The 12,494-nt window shown below is 46.3% G+C and overlaps 1 protein-coding gene across 1 annotated transcript in view; it reads right to left on the bottom strand.

Moving 5' to 3' along the window:
* Nucleotides 1-12,494, bottom strand: part of NHSL3 (NHS like 3) — a 59,711-nt gene that overhangs the window by 44,940 nt on the left and 2,277 nt on the right. The window lies entirely within an intron of this gene.

The following is a 12,494-nucleotide window of genomic DNA, read 5'->3' as shown; positions in this document are numbered from 1 at the left end:
TGACTTAATAGTGCAATTAATATGCACTACTGAGGGTTTTTTTTACAGAAAAGTAAACAGCAGCCAAGCAATGGTGGGAGAAGGAATTGCGGCATCCGGCCCTTGCAAATTAGGGAGAGTTAAACCCTTTCTCCTTGCAACAGTCTCAGTGAAAATGTTCCCTCTCCACATTTTCTGACTTAATGCTAAAAGATACAACTCTTTCCCCCAGCCTTTGACAGCAACATGTTTTGTAGGACTCACCTATTTCTGCTGAATGTATACTCTTCTGTTCATCTGGAATGGTTTTCCTTCTTTTTTATCATTGTAATGGTTTTATAGTAACTGTTTTTTGAACTGCAAGTTATATGTTGTGGGTTGTGACCAACCCTGGAGCTTCATAGCAGGTAAGAAATCTGGGTGGTATCTTACACCAGTAAAACTAGGTAAGATTTATCATTAAAAGGACAATAAATGTTGGAAATGTAAGAATGTGGAAGGAACCTTTTACCATATGTGGTGGACATGCCCCCAAGTAAAGAGCTTTTGGGAAAAGATTCATAACGAAATGAAGAAAGTGTTAAAAACACTTTTGTTAAGAAACCAGAAGCTTTTTTTACTTGGGATAATTAGAGAGGAACTGCCAAAGAAAGATATCACGTTGGTTGTTTTTTTTTTTATGCCACAACAGCAGCGAGAATTTTATTAGCAAGAAATTGGAAAAGTGAAGATTTGCCTACTGTGGACGACTGGCAGTTGAAGCTGATAGAATTTATGGAACTGGCTGAGCTGACCAGAAGACTCCGTGAACAGGGGGAAGAGTCGGTGGAGGAAGATTGGAAGAAATTTAAAGTTTATTTAGGAAATCATTTTAAGATTATTAGTGTTTGATATAAGATTTGGAAGTGTAAGGAGGCTGCAGAAGAGACTTGGTTAAGGTTGAATTGTATATTAAGATTTAGATAAAGGCTGAGATAACAGAGAGTGATATTTAGATAAAAGTGTTATAGAAATTAGAATTTTAAGATAATATATAATAAGAGATATAATATGTTAGATAAGTCAATGAGAGTTATGAGATGTTTAAATAATTTTTAAAATAGATGGAATAAGATGTGGAAAGTACTAAGGATGTGATATTTTGAAACACAGTTGAGAGAGAAAGGAGGAAGTCAACAAGTTTAGAATCAAAGTTAGAATAAGATTTTTGTATTTTGTATTTCTTTTTAATGTATTTTTGTATTATGTATTGTTTTGTTTTTTGTATTTTGCATTTTGTATTTTGTCTTCTGTTTGTTGTATGTTTGTTCAAGGTTTATAAAACCAATAAATATATTGGGGGGATCTGATAGATAGATAGATAGATAGATAGATAGATAGATAGATAGATAGATGATAGATAGATAGATCTATCCGCTTAGGGAGTACTCTCTAGGCTCCCTAGCAGGACTCTTCCCCTTTCCCAGGGGATTCTGCCACTGAGCTGTGCCCTCTGCCACTTTGTGCCCAGCTCTGATGGATTTTCCCCAGCCCTGCCACTAGGCATCATTTGGTCTGGGAATGGCCTGGGAACCAAGCCAAGTGTGCCGTGCTGCTCCCATGCCCCACTGATATTACACAGTAAAGACAAGAGGTCCACAACTGATGCAGGAGGTGCCATTGTGCCAGGCATATCAAGAAGCAGGAGCCTACCTAGAAGAACTGAAAAAAGAGCCCTAGTAGATTAAGGGGACGGGTATCTAGTTCAGCATCCTGTTCATACAGTGGTCAACCAGATGCCATAATGGGAAGCCGAAAAGCAGAACTTGAGAGCAAGGGTTCTCTCCCGACTTGTGCATCACAGCAGCTGGCATTCAGAAGCCTCCAACATAACGATCATCAGCGCTCGAAATTCCCCAAGCGCCTGGTGCATTTTGCACCTGGCTATTGGCCACTTGCGACCAAGCGAAGATGTTTAGTTGCCAGGATGGTGCCTGACGTCTCCATCATCTGGAGGTGCATGCCTGGGGATCGTTGGATCTTGACTGTTTTCAGATACTGACAACACATCCTGTAGAATTCTATTTGTTATATTTGATCAGAATGAATTTCAGGAGCCAAAAAGTCATTTTGAAAAATACGACTTTCGAGCTGTCTGGCCCAAAAATGACAATTGGGCATTCTGTTTTGGTGACTGTAACCCTGGTTTAATGAGCCCATTTGGCATCTAGCTAATATATCTGAGTTTCTAACACTGGGTAGCTGGGACAGTATTCCTCAGAAGAGGAACTGTATGGAAGCAGAATGGCCCTTTTCTCTACAGTACTGAACTGGACTCGCTTGCTTGAGTCATCTGAATCTAGTTGCTTTGCAGATGCCTTGGTATGCCATTTGTGGCCTGGATTATGGGAGTCAGATCTCGGGGCAGAGGGGGTGGCGTTGATGCCCATAGGCATCCTGCCTTTGGACCAAGCTTATAGGTCTCTTTCATCCCTTGTGATTCAACGAAGTAACCTCAAACTCTCTTTAAATTTCACACCCACTCAAATTCCCAGACATTTCTAGTACAGGAAAAGAGACACGAGCTTCAAACTAGCACTGCTCTGTGATGAAAACGAAGTGCACACAAGACCACGTATTTCAGCGCTTGCAGGTTTTGCAGCAATGCAAGGTCAGATCCTGTGTGTGTAAATGCACAGCTGGGGTTGGAGGAGAAGGAGAATAATCCCATTTGTTGGAAAAGGCATTTTTCAAAGTAGGCTGAATTTTAACTTCCGGGTTGTGTAACCTGTCATTCATGAAAGGGTTAAGTGGACTGCGCCCTTCCTTTTTGAGGAGCCAAGAGATGGCAAGGATACTATTTATGAACAGAAGAGAGAAACTCAGCCAGGTAGCTGTAGGGGGAAATGCAGTTTAAAAGCAGCAGTTGGGATGAATGTTTGTATAAACAGAGAGGGTCCCCGACTGTTTCAGACTTTTAAAAATAAAAGTTACCAGGAGCCTGCTTAAAGGATACTTCCTCTGCCTAAAGGAGAGGAAGATACTTCAACAGCACAATGTTATGCCTTCTCTCATCCTGTGCACACCCCATATGAGACACACACTTAAACCACAGGGATTCCACAAAAGAACCCCGGGAAATGAAGTTTGTGAAGTGTGTTGGGAATGGTAACTCTGAGCAAAAACTACAGTTCCCTGGATTCTTTTACGGAAGCTTTCTGCTTACTTGTTTCCAGGTAAGGATACCCAGGCCAAGGAAGGAATGGGAAAAAGCAGGGAGCAGCTTTTCTTCCCACCAACTGACTTGTGGAACTCCTTGCCACAAAATAACAACCAAGCCAAGAGCTCCGCTTGCTTTTAAAACAAAAAGAACCCAAACACAGATATAAACCCCGACAGCCTCAGTCTGGGCCCCCTATTATAACCCAGGTTTGAGCTGTGGAAGGGAGAGGCATCTGTGCGCAGACATGTTTTCTGTTTATTAAAACAAACCAGCTCTGCCTTGCAATTGCAGCCCTTGAGGACAAATAAATATGCAGTTGCAAGCTGCTAAAACGACAAAACGAAAGTGAAGACTTTGGGAAATATTAACAATGGCTCTTCTCTTTGGTCGCAGAAGCCCACTTCCAACTGACAGGCACAAAGAGGAACGCCTTCCTTGTGGACAAGTTTGTTTCATTATGACAACTCTGCTTTTTCCTTTCTGACAGCTGGCACCTGTGTGAATTCCCTAGCTGGTCTCCAGAGCACTGAGAAATCAGATATAGTTTGAGGCAGTCACGTAGAAATCTTTTTTTTTTAATTGCCAACCCAGCACCCTCCAAATATGGTTGGACTACAACTCTCATCAGCCCCAAGTCAGCACACCAGCTTGCAGTCCAACATCATCTGGGGGGTGCCAGGTTGTGCAACATGACAGCGAGGAATTTTTTAAAAGAGTTTTCCAACTCTGCCTTCCCCCGATCTCAGCTCGCAGTGGGTAGAGAGGTCAAGAAAAGATTCTGTAATCAGCCTGGCCTTTAATCAATGGCATCTATATAAATATACAAATTACAAAATTACAGCGAAGGTGCCTTTTAAACCATCCGTTGACAAATTGCACCAATTAATTTGTTAGAGCTTGCAGGCACAGTCAGAGTGGATGGATGTGTGGATAACACGGGATGCTGGAGCAATCATTAAGGAGGAGGGGGCAATTCAAAAGCCCTCATATGGTGGGTAGGGAGAAGACTTCAATGCAGCCTTTCAGATGCTTTTGGACTACAACTCCCATCAGTCCCAGCCAGCTGTTAGGAAAGGCTGTTTTAACATACGAAGCAAGGGAGATGTCTGCGTGAGGCTCTGGGGGGTCCCACTGCAGTAGATGGGTGGTGGTGGAGAACTGGTCCTAGGAAATCACCAGGCCCAGCACTTGAGAGTTTTCTTCTTAAGAAAAAAGAAAGAACACAAGCACCAGACAAAATTTCACCAAGCACTTCATGCGTGAACACGTCCTGCGAGTCTTCAGAATGGGCAGCTTAGCCAAGAAATCCTGTTTCATGCCTGGCTTGTGGGCAGACGGCCTTGCTGGGATATTTTTGTGGCTCTGTGCCACATACCTGCACTTACCCCCCTGCCTGCTGTATTCCTTAGTCCAGAATAGGAGGCCGTGCCCAGCCAAGGAGAGTGGGCTGCCCTTCAACTGGACGCCAATCCCCACCAAGCCAGGAAGCTCACTGGGTGACTTCAGCACCCCCCTTCCTAAGCCTACTCCATGGAGTAGTTGTGAGGAGGATACAATAAGGTAAGCCCAAGTATATTGTCCCCAGCTCCTGAGTTGGAAAGGGAGAGAGGATTCTTTCACCAGCTTCAGCTAGTACCCCAACTATAACCATTCCTTGACCACATGCACTGTTAATATCAAAGCTGGATTACTTGCAAGGCACTCTAGGTGGGCCCTTAAGGTGGGTCCAGAGGCTGCAGCTGGTGCAGATTACTTAACAGAGCACCCTAAGCCCCAATATGTAATGCCTTTGCTAAACAAATTGCACTGGCTCCCAATATGCCACTGGGCCGAGTTTAATTATTTGCTTTTGGTATACAAAACCTCTATTGCCACAGTACATAGAATCATAGAATCGTAGAGTTGGAAGAGACCACAAGGGCCATCCAGTCCAACCCCCTGCCGAGCAGGAAACACCATCAAAGCATTCTTGACATATGGCTGTCAAGCCTCTGCTTAAAGACCTCCAAAGAAGGAGACTCCACCACACTCCTTGGTAGCAAATTCCACTGCTGAACAGCTCTTACTGTCAGGAAGTTCTTCCTAATGTTTAGGTGGAATCTTCTTTCTTGTAGTTTGAATCAATTGCTCCGTGTCTGCTTCTCTGGAGCAGCAGAAAACAAGCTTTCTCCCTCCTCTATATGACATCCTTTTATATATTTGAACATGGCTATCATATCACCCCTTAACAGCCCTTGGAAAACACCTTAACTGCCCTGAATCTCAGCAAAGGAACTATAGTTCTAGGTCAGCCTTCCCCAACCTGGTGCTCTCCAGATGATCTCGACTACAACTCCCATCAGCCCCAGCCAAGGCTGGAGGAGGCTGTTCAGTGCAGATGGTCCTGTCCTGGTGGCTGGAGTGGGGGATTGAGCCTGTGCACAAGTAATACAGCTCCGGGTAGCGCCCTCCACTGCACAGAGCTGAGCATAACACCAGTACATGTGGAGGGAGGTGGAGAGGTGTAACATCTAAATTGCTTTCATACTGGTTTGAATTTCAGCACAGAGGCCATTTACATATTTGCGGAGCCAAGGCCCTTTGCGATGATCCCTCTTGGGTGCCTAGAGCAACAGGTGTCTGGTCTTGGTTGACCCACAGTGGTAGGGTCTGGTTCACAAAGGGGGGGGGACAAACAAAAATTGCCCTTGAGAGTTGAGCATGGATTTTTCAACACCTGGAAGGCCCAGCTCCATCAGGGAAAATCCACACCCCAGCCTGTAAAAAGGGAGCAAGAGGGGCATGCCTTGCAGAGTATCCTGCAAACTAGATGCAATATACAGAAAGGAGGAACAGAAGCAGGTACAGTCATACCTCGGTTTAAGTACACTTCGGTTTGAGTACTTTTAGTTTAAGTACTCCGCGGACCCGTCTGGAATGGATTAATCCACCTTCCATTACTTTCAATGGGAAAGTTCGCTTCAGGTTAAGTACGCTTCAGGTTAAGTACAGATTTCCAGAACCAATTGTGTACTTAAACCGAGGTACCACTGTAGAAGGAGCAAAGCAGCTGCCCTTTCCTTAGCAGTGCCAGTGACAAGCTGAATGGTGTGCAAGGATCCGAGTTCAGTTCAAGGTTGAGCAGCAAACCAAGGTTGCTGTCAGCAAGCTCAGCCAGACCGTCACTCTGCAAGCAGGCAAAGTTGTTGCCTGGAAAAGCAGCACATGGATCAGTGGCAGGGAATCAGCAGGTGGTCCAAGACTTGTGCAGGATCCCTTGCAATGCTGCAGAGTGTGCCAGGCATGCCAACCTTTGGATTGCACAAGTGGTAATGTGCATGCCTGGCACAGAGAAAGACCTGGGTTCAATCCCAGTTAAAAACGACCCAAGGTCCAGGACAGGGAAAGAGCCAGCACTTCTGAGGGCAGACAATTTTGGGCTAAATGGCAGAGTGGTCTGACTCAGGGCTTATATCCACACTTCCTCTTGTCCCGCTGCTTTCCTCCAGGAACAACAACTCTTTAGTGCTCAGTTGGAACAAACAGCCATTGGGTTTCTGCAGATTGTTGTTGTTGTGAGCTTAAGGGCAGGCTTTCCTTGGGAAAGGAGCAGAGCAAGGGGAACATGCTTTCTAGGCATAGGACAAGAGGAAGTGTTGATAACACGCTCTGATTAAATGTATATCTTGGGAAGGGATGCTACTTTTGCATGGAGTCAATCCTAGGTCCACTCCATCCATAGGCTTTTTGGGGATTGAAAACATACCGTATACACACACTTCTTCCCCTAAAATATGCATGTTGTACTATTTTCACCCACCCATATCAAATAGGCATTTTTGTGCACTTTTGAACCGGAACTACAACATTCAGAGAAGGGTGTAATCCAATGGACAGCTGTGTTCAGGACTAGCATATTAGGTTGGTTTGCTTCAAAATGTGGGCCGAATTTATTTCTCTTCCATTCCCTACATTTCAGACACATCTCTTAGTGTGGATACATATCTAGTGCCTGTCTTGCCAGACAGAAGACTGAGAACAGAAGAGATATCAAATCAAGGAGCGGGAACATAAATGTACGTACCAGCATCATTTCAAGAGCAAAAAAAGTCAGCATGGAGCCAAAATTCTCTCTCTGCCAACCTTTCCCAACCTGGTTCCCTCCAGATGTTTCGGACTTTCATCAGCCTCACCCAACATAGTCATAAAATGCTTGGGGCTGGTGGGAGTGGTAGCCTGAAAGATCTGGAGGGCACCAGGTTGGGGAAGGCTGGTCCACACCCTCATCTGGAAACTTAATGGTCCTCTTGCCATCTGGGCCATCAGCCACCTCCTGCTGTAACTGCTGGAAGTGCCCAGCCTGACTGCCATCCACGTGCAGCAGATCCAGTCCCCACCTGAGCATATGCAGCTTCAGCCACGCTGCCCAATAGTGGAATGCACTGCAGTACCCCAAATTACATGAAAGAAACTAGTAAAAGCCTAATAATAACCATCTCGCTCTTTATAGGTCTTTCACTCCACTGTCAGAAGGTGCTATAAACCAGTCCCCGAGTTCCTGCCCCGCTGGAATTGCACCAGAAGGCCTTGCCACCCACCAAAACACAGAACATGACCAACCCAAGGCCACGTGGCCGGCAGTCACCATCGCCCTAGGAAGCTCATCTCCTAACTAGGCCATGGCAGCTTCTGAGCCCTGCCTGGTAGGAGGTGAGCAGCTTCAGCGGCCAGAGCTGAAAGGGTTGAACAGGGTGTGGCTCTTCCGCATTATGCTTCTTGAAACCAGAGAGTATGTTGTGACGACAGACTTTGGTGGTTTCATCCAGCAGCAGCAGCTCATGGGAATCAAAACAAGCCATCTTGCATGGCTGAAAGAGGTCAAGGAAAGAACCCCAATGGCCGTTTCCCTCTCTCCTACGTAATCCTAAATATTTCCACCGGCAGATCCTTCTGCCCACATGTTTCAAGCACTTTCGGTTGTTCAGGAGGCACCCAATTTGAACCTCGTTTTCAAGCAGTTGTCCCTCTTTATTTTTCATCTAGCAGATTTATAGACCACTTTTCAGGAATCCACCCTCTTCCCCCCCCCCAACACACACACAAAATGGCTTGTGAAGAAATATAAGCCAAAATAAAATCAAAAATGCAATACTAAAATCAACTAAAACCAACATTTGTTTCAGGGCACCACTAAAAATAACTTTGGCCTTTTTTTGCATTTCCTTGCCAAGAGGTCCAACAGTTCTAGAGACCATTTGTGGTCATATTGACCTTAAAAACCCCTCTAAGCCTGGGGTCTGTAGGATCCCCTCCTTTCACATGTACCACTGAACCGGAACTACAACATTCAGAGAAGGGTGTAATCCAATGGACAGCTGTGTTTAGGACTAGCATATTAGGTTGGTTTGCTTCAAAATGTGGGCCAAATTTATTTCTCTTCCATTCCCTACATTTCAGACACATCTCTTAGTGTGGATACATATCTAGTGCCTGTCTTGCCAGACAGAAGACTGAGAACAGAAGAGATATCAAACCTCTGAGGGGCCCTAGTCTGACACTCTAACCACTACACTACACTACCACGCAGCTCAATCCCAGGACACCAAAAGCCAAGGTACGTTCTGAAGGCAGCACCACCTTGCTGAAGTTCATCAGGTCTAGGTCTGGTCAGTGCCTGGATGGGAGACTGTCTGGGAACCCCACATGCATATCAACGTAAGCTCTGCGGTGGGAGAAAGGCAGGATATGCATTTTAAGAAAAATAAATACTTGCAGTATTGCTATATTCAAATGAGGCCATTCATTCCCAACACGCTCACTCCCCACGAGAAGGTCTGGCTTTCAAGAGGGTCTGTCAGAATCATAGCTGCCAAGTTATCCCTTTTTTTTAAGGGATTTTCCCTTATGCTGAATAGGCTTCCTCGCGAGAAAAGGGAAAACTTGGCAGCTATGGTCAGAATGGCCTCCTCAAGAGAGCTCTTGGGAGCTGATGGAGACCTGTCAGAGGAAACTGCTGCTCACCTATGTTGCTGTCCTGGAAGGTTTTTACTCTTTGATTTACAAGGAACTGATGTGTGCTGTTTTTATATATTGCAGTGAGTCGCCTCAAGCACAAGAGAGACAGAAGCCATAAAAAGATAAATTTAAGGCACTTAAAGTGACTACAGGTATCTTTTTCTAGGGGATGTTCACAAAAGTATCTCATTTCAGACTTTTCTTCAGTAAAGCCTCATGGATCCCACACACAAATGTCAGTTTCCTAACTTCTTGCAAATACAATCCCAGCCCCGTGTACAGATCCACAACCAGAAGACAAGGGAAGAAACTGATCCTGGTCCTCTCAAGGTAACTTAACTTATTGTGTATTCTGAAAACAGCAATCAGATTCTCCTCTCAAGAGACTTCTATTCTTCAAACTGAAGCAGCAACTGGGGTCCTAGGTGCTGAACCAAAACAGCAAAAGGTGCCCAAAACATGTAAACATCCTGGGGCAGGAAGAGTTTATGTTCCACTGCTGGGAACATAAAGCTGCACTAGCTGGACTTTTGGCCTGACCTAGCAAGCCATCGCTTCTGCACTGCAGCCTTGCCCCGTATTCTTCAGACCTCTGGTCATGGTAGATACTCTTCTTTGGATTCTTTCCAGCTTCTCTCATGCCGTTCTTGAGTTCAACAACCAGAATTCAGCTCTGTTCTGCATTCAGGGTTGAACATGGTACCCTGATGCCAAGTGGAGGGGGCCAGGGGAGGACTTCCATGTCTCACTCATGTTCCACACCAAGATGGTGCTTGTTTGCTTTGGAAAGGTGCTACAGTGCTGATTCATGATCACCTTGTCCCTTGGGCTTTTTGTCTGCCCTGCCAGGGTTGAAAAGCACAAGCGCACCTGGACAAGGGGACAAAGGAGCAAGTAGCTCAAGGGCCAAGGCAGGTTGGACTAGATGCTCCTTGGGGGACTCTTCCAAGTTCCAACTCTACATTTCTATGATTCTGTGAAAAGACTGGCACCTGGAGCAGCTCTCCAGGGGCTAGAAGCCAACAGACACATGGCAGGGGATGGGCAGCGCTGGAAGGGAATGGGCAGATAATAGCACAAGTTCACACAGAGAGCACATCGCAGGTCTCTTAACATGAGCAGGCTGCCACCACAAGAAAAGCAGTGTGTGGTTGGGGCTGAGTAAAGCAGAGGACCACCCAGACAAGGCCAGAGTTCCTCTGAACCAAGCCAGTACCAAGAGAAGCTTCTGGGTCGATGGGTCTAAAAAGCAACTGCCCATCCCTCTTTGGCCAAGAGGCTTCCTGAGTTCTTTAGAATGCCAAACGCCACATCTGCCACAGTGCCAGGACAAAAACAACGTCCAGCTGCTTTTGATGTCATGGATACAGGGCCATCAGCAATGCAGAGTTTGGCAATGTCACAATTAGGCATGCCTCCCTGGGTCAGCACCACAGGTACACACCCATTTCCCAAAAGGGTTTCTTCTGATTCTAAAGCAGCCCAGAGGACACCCCCCCCCCGATCCTCAGAACAGTGGTTTAACCAGGCCAGAGTAGGAGGAGTCTACTTTCACTTGCTTAAATGCTCCATTGGAACATTGCTCTAGGTTTATCAGTGTTGTTATTATTACTGTTTATGCCACTTGTGGCATCTGTGACACAGATTGGCTACCCGTACATCTGGTTCACTCCAACTCAGCACAGGCATCTTCACAAAGACCAACCATGCCAACACATCGTGAGGAGTTTTTCTGCACCTCTTCACTCCACATCAAAGCAAATTGGGGAGGGGGCGTTTCCAACAACAGTCCAGCAGCCTCCTTCCTTTGTTTCCCACCAACCTGGGTGTACATGGACAGTGTGCACAGGAGGAAACCATTTGGATGTATGGAGAGAGGAAAGAGCTTCAGTGATAGCGGAAACCTTAGTAAACATCAACAAACATGCACAGGGGAGAAACTATGTTGAGATTCCTGCATTGCAGGGGGTTGGACTAGATAACCCTTCCAACTCTACAATTCTATTATTCTTTTAAAAAAAAGAAAATAAGAGCGGAGACAGGCTCAGGGTGGGGCCAGAGCCACAGTTCAGCTTGTGCAAAACAGCTGTGTGGACTGGGGAAGCATCTGGAGCTGCTCCAGATTTCTCTCAGGATCTCTGACCTCATGAGTCAGAGGGAGAAGGAACATGCCCACTGAACCAGCAACAGCCTTGGGTAGAAATGGAATTTGCAATGGGGGGTAGAAGAGGCCCACACCTCACGCTGCTAGAAAGAATGAGCTGGCTGCAATTGCCCAGGCCCCAGAAAAACCAAATGCAGCTCTCTCCCTGCAAATACACACACAGGTTACCCAAAACTAGGACCTGCTGCACCCCATGCTGACAGAAAGACACTTCCACTGCTGAAGAGGAAAGTCAAAATGATGACCCACAACTCCAAACAGGCACTCTCTAAAATAAAAAGATGGAGATGGGGACAGGAAAATCCCCCTGGGAGGTAGCACAGGGGGCTAGTCTCAGATTGTTTTGTGCCATGCTGCAGATCCTATGCCCCTTTCCTCCTCCTTCTGAACTTAAAAAACACACACATTTTCTCTCCGTCTTGGTGGTGAGAGCCATGCAGGTGAGAGCCCAGCCACTGGCCATCTTAAATGTGCAGGGGCACTCTGCACATTTATGCAACTTTGTGCCCTGCCTGAGCCTGTGCCCCAGTCCTTGAAGCGCCACCCACACCTGTTTCAAGCAAGGCAAGGAGGGAACGGGTTCAGTTGGCATGAGGAAGTAAGTCAAGGAATGGCGGAAGGCTGGTCGGAATGGCATTATAAAGGCTTGCCTGGGGATTTGTTGGCAGCCCACTCAGCCATGGGCTAAAGCTGGGGCCTGGTTTCAGTAAGGTGGGGCAGAGTCATGGATCATGTGAAGGGCTGATAAAGCAGGTCAAACGTCTCAGGAAGGGAAAGCAACTTTAGGCAACTTGGGCTTCACCTTGGAATCGATTTCCAGTTACAAGGAAGGGACTGGGAATGGGTGACATATTCACTGTAACACTGTTCACGTGCAGAGCTAAAGCAGTTGAACCCAGCTCTATTCTCTAAGTACAACCTTTGGCAAAAAAAATTCAGAGTTTCTTCTAGGCCAGGAAATCACAGGGGCCGAATCCAAGTTAGCACGCGATTTCCTTCCCACGCCGTATCCCTTGAGCATGCGGAAATATTCATAAAATAGAGTCCAGCTAACCATGTGCAGAGCGCCTTCCCGTCGCCAGCGTAGAAGCACAACCAGCCCCAGGCCAGGGCTTGGCTTGGGCTGGCACTCACCCCAGCTCCACCCTGACAAGT

This window comes from Zootoca vivipara, chromosome 6, assembly GCF_965207765.1.
Source record: "Zootoca vivipara chromosome 6, rZooViv2.hap1.1, whole genome shotgun sequence".
NCBI lineage: Eukaryota > Metazoa > Chordata > Lepidosauria > Squamata > Lacertidae > Zootoca > Zootoca vivipara.
This window is presented reverse-complemented; position numbering and strand designations above follow the sequence as displayed.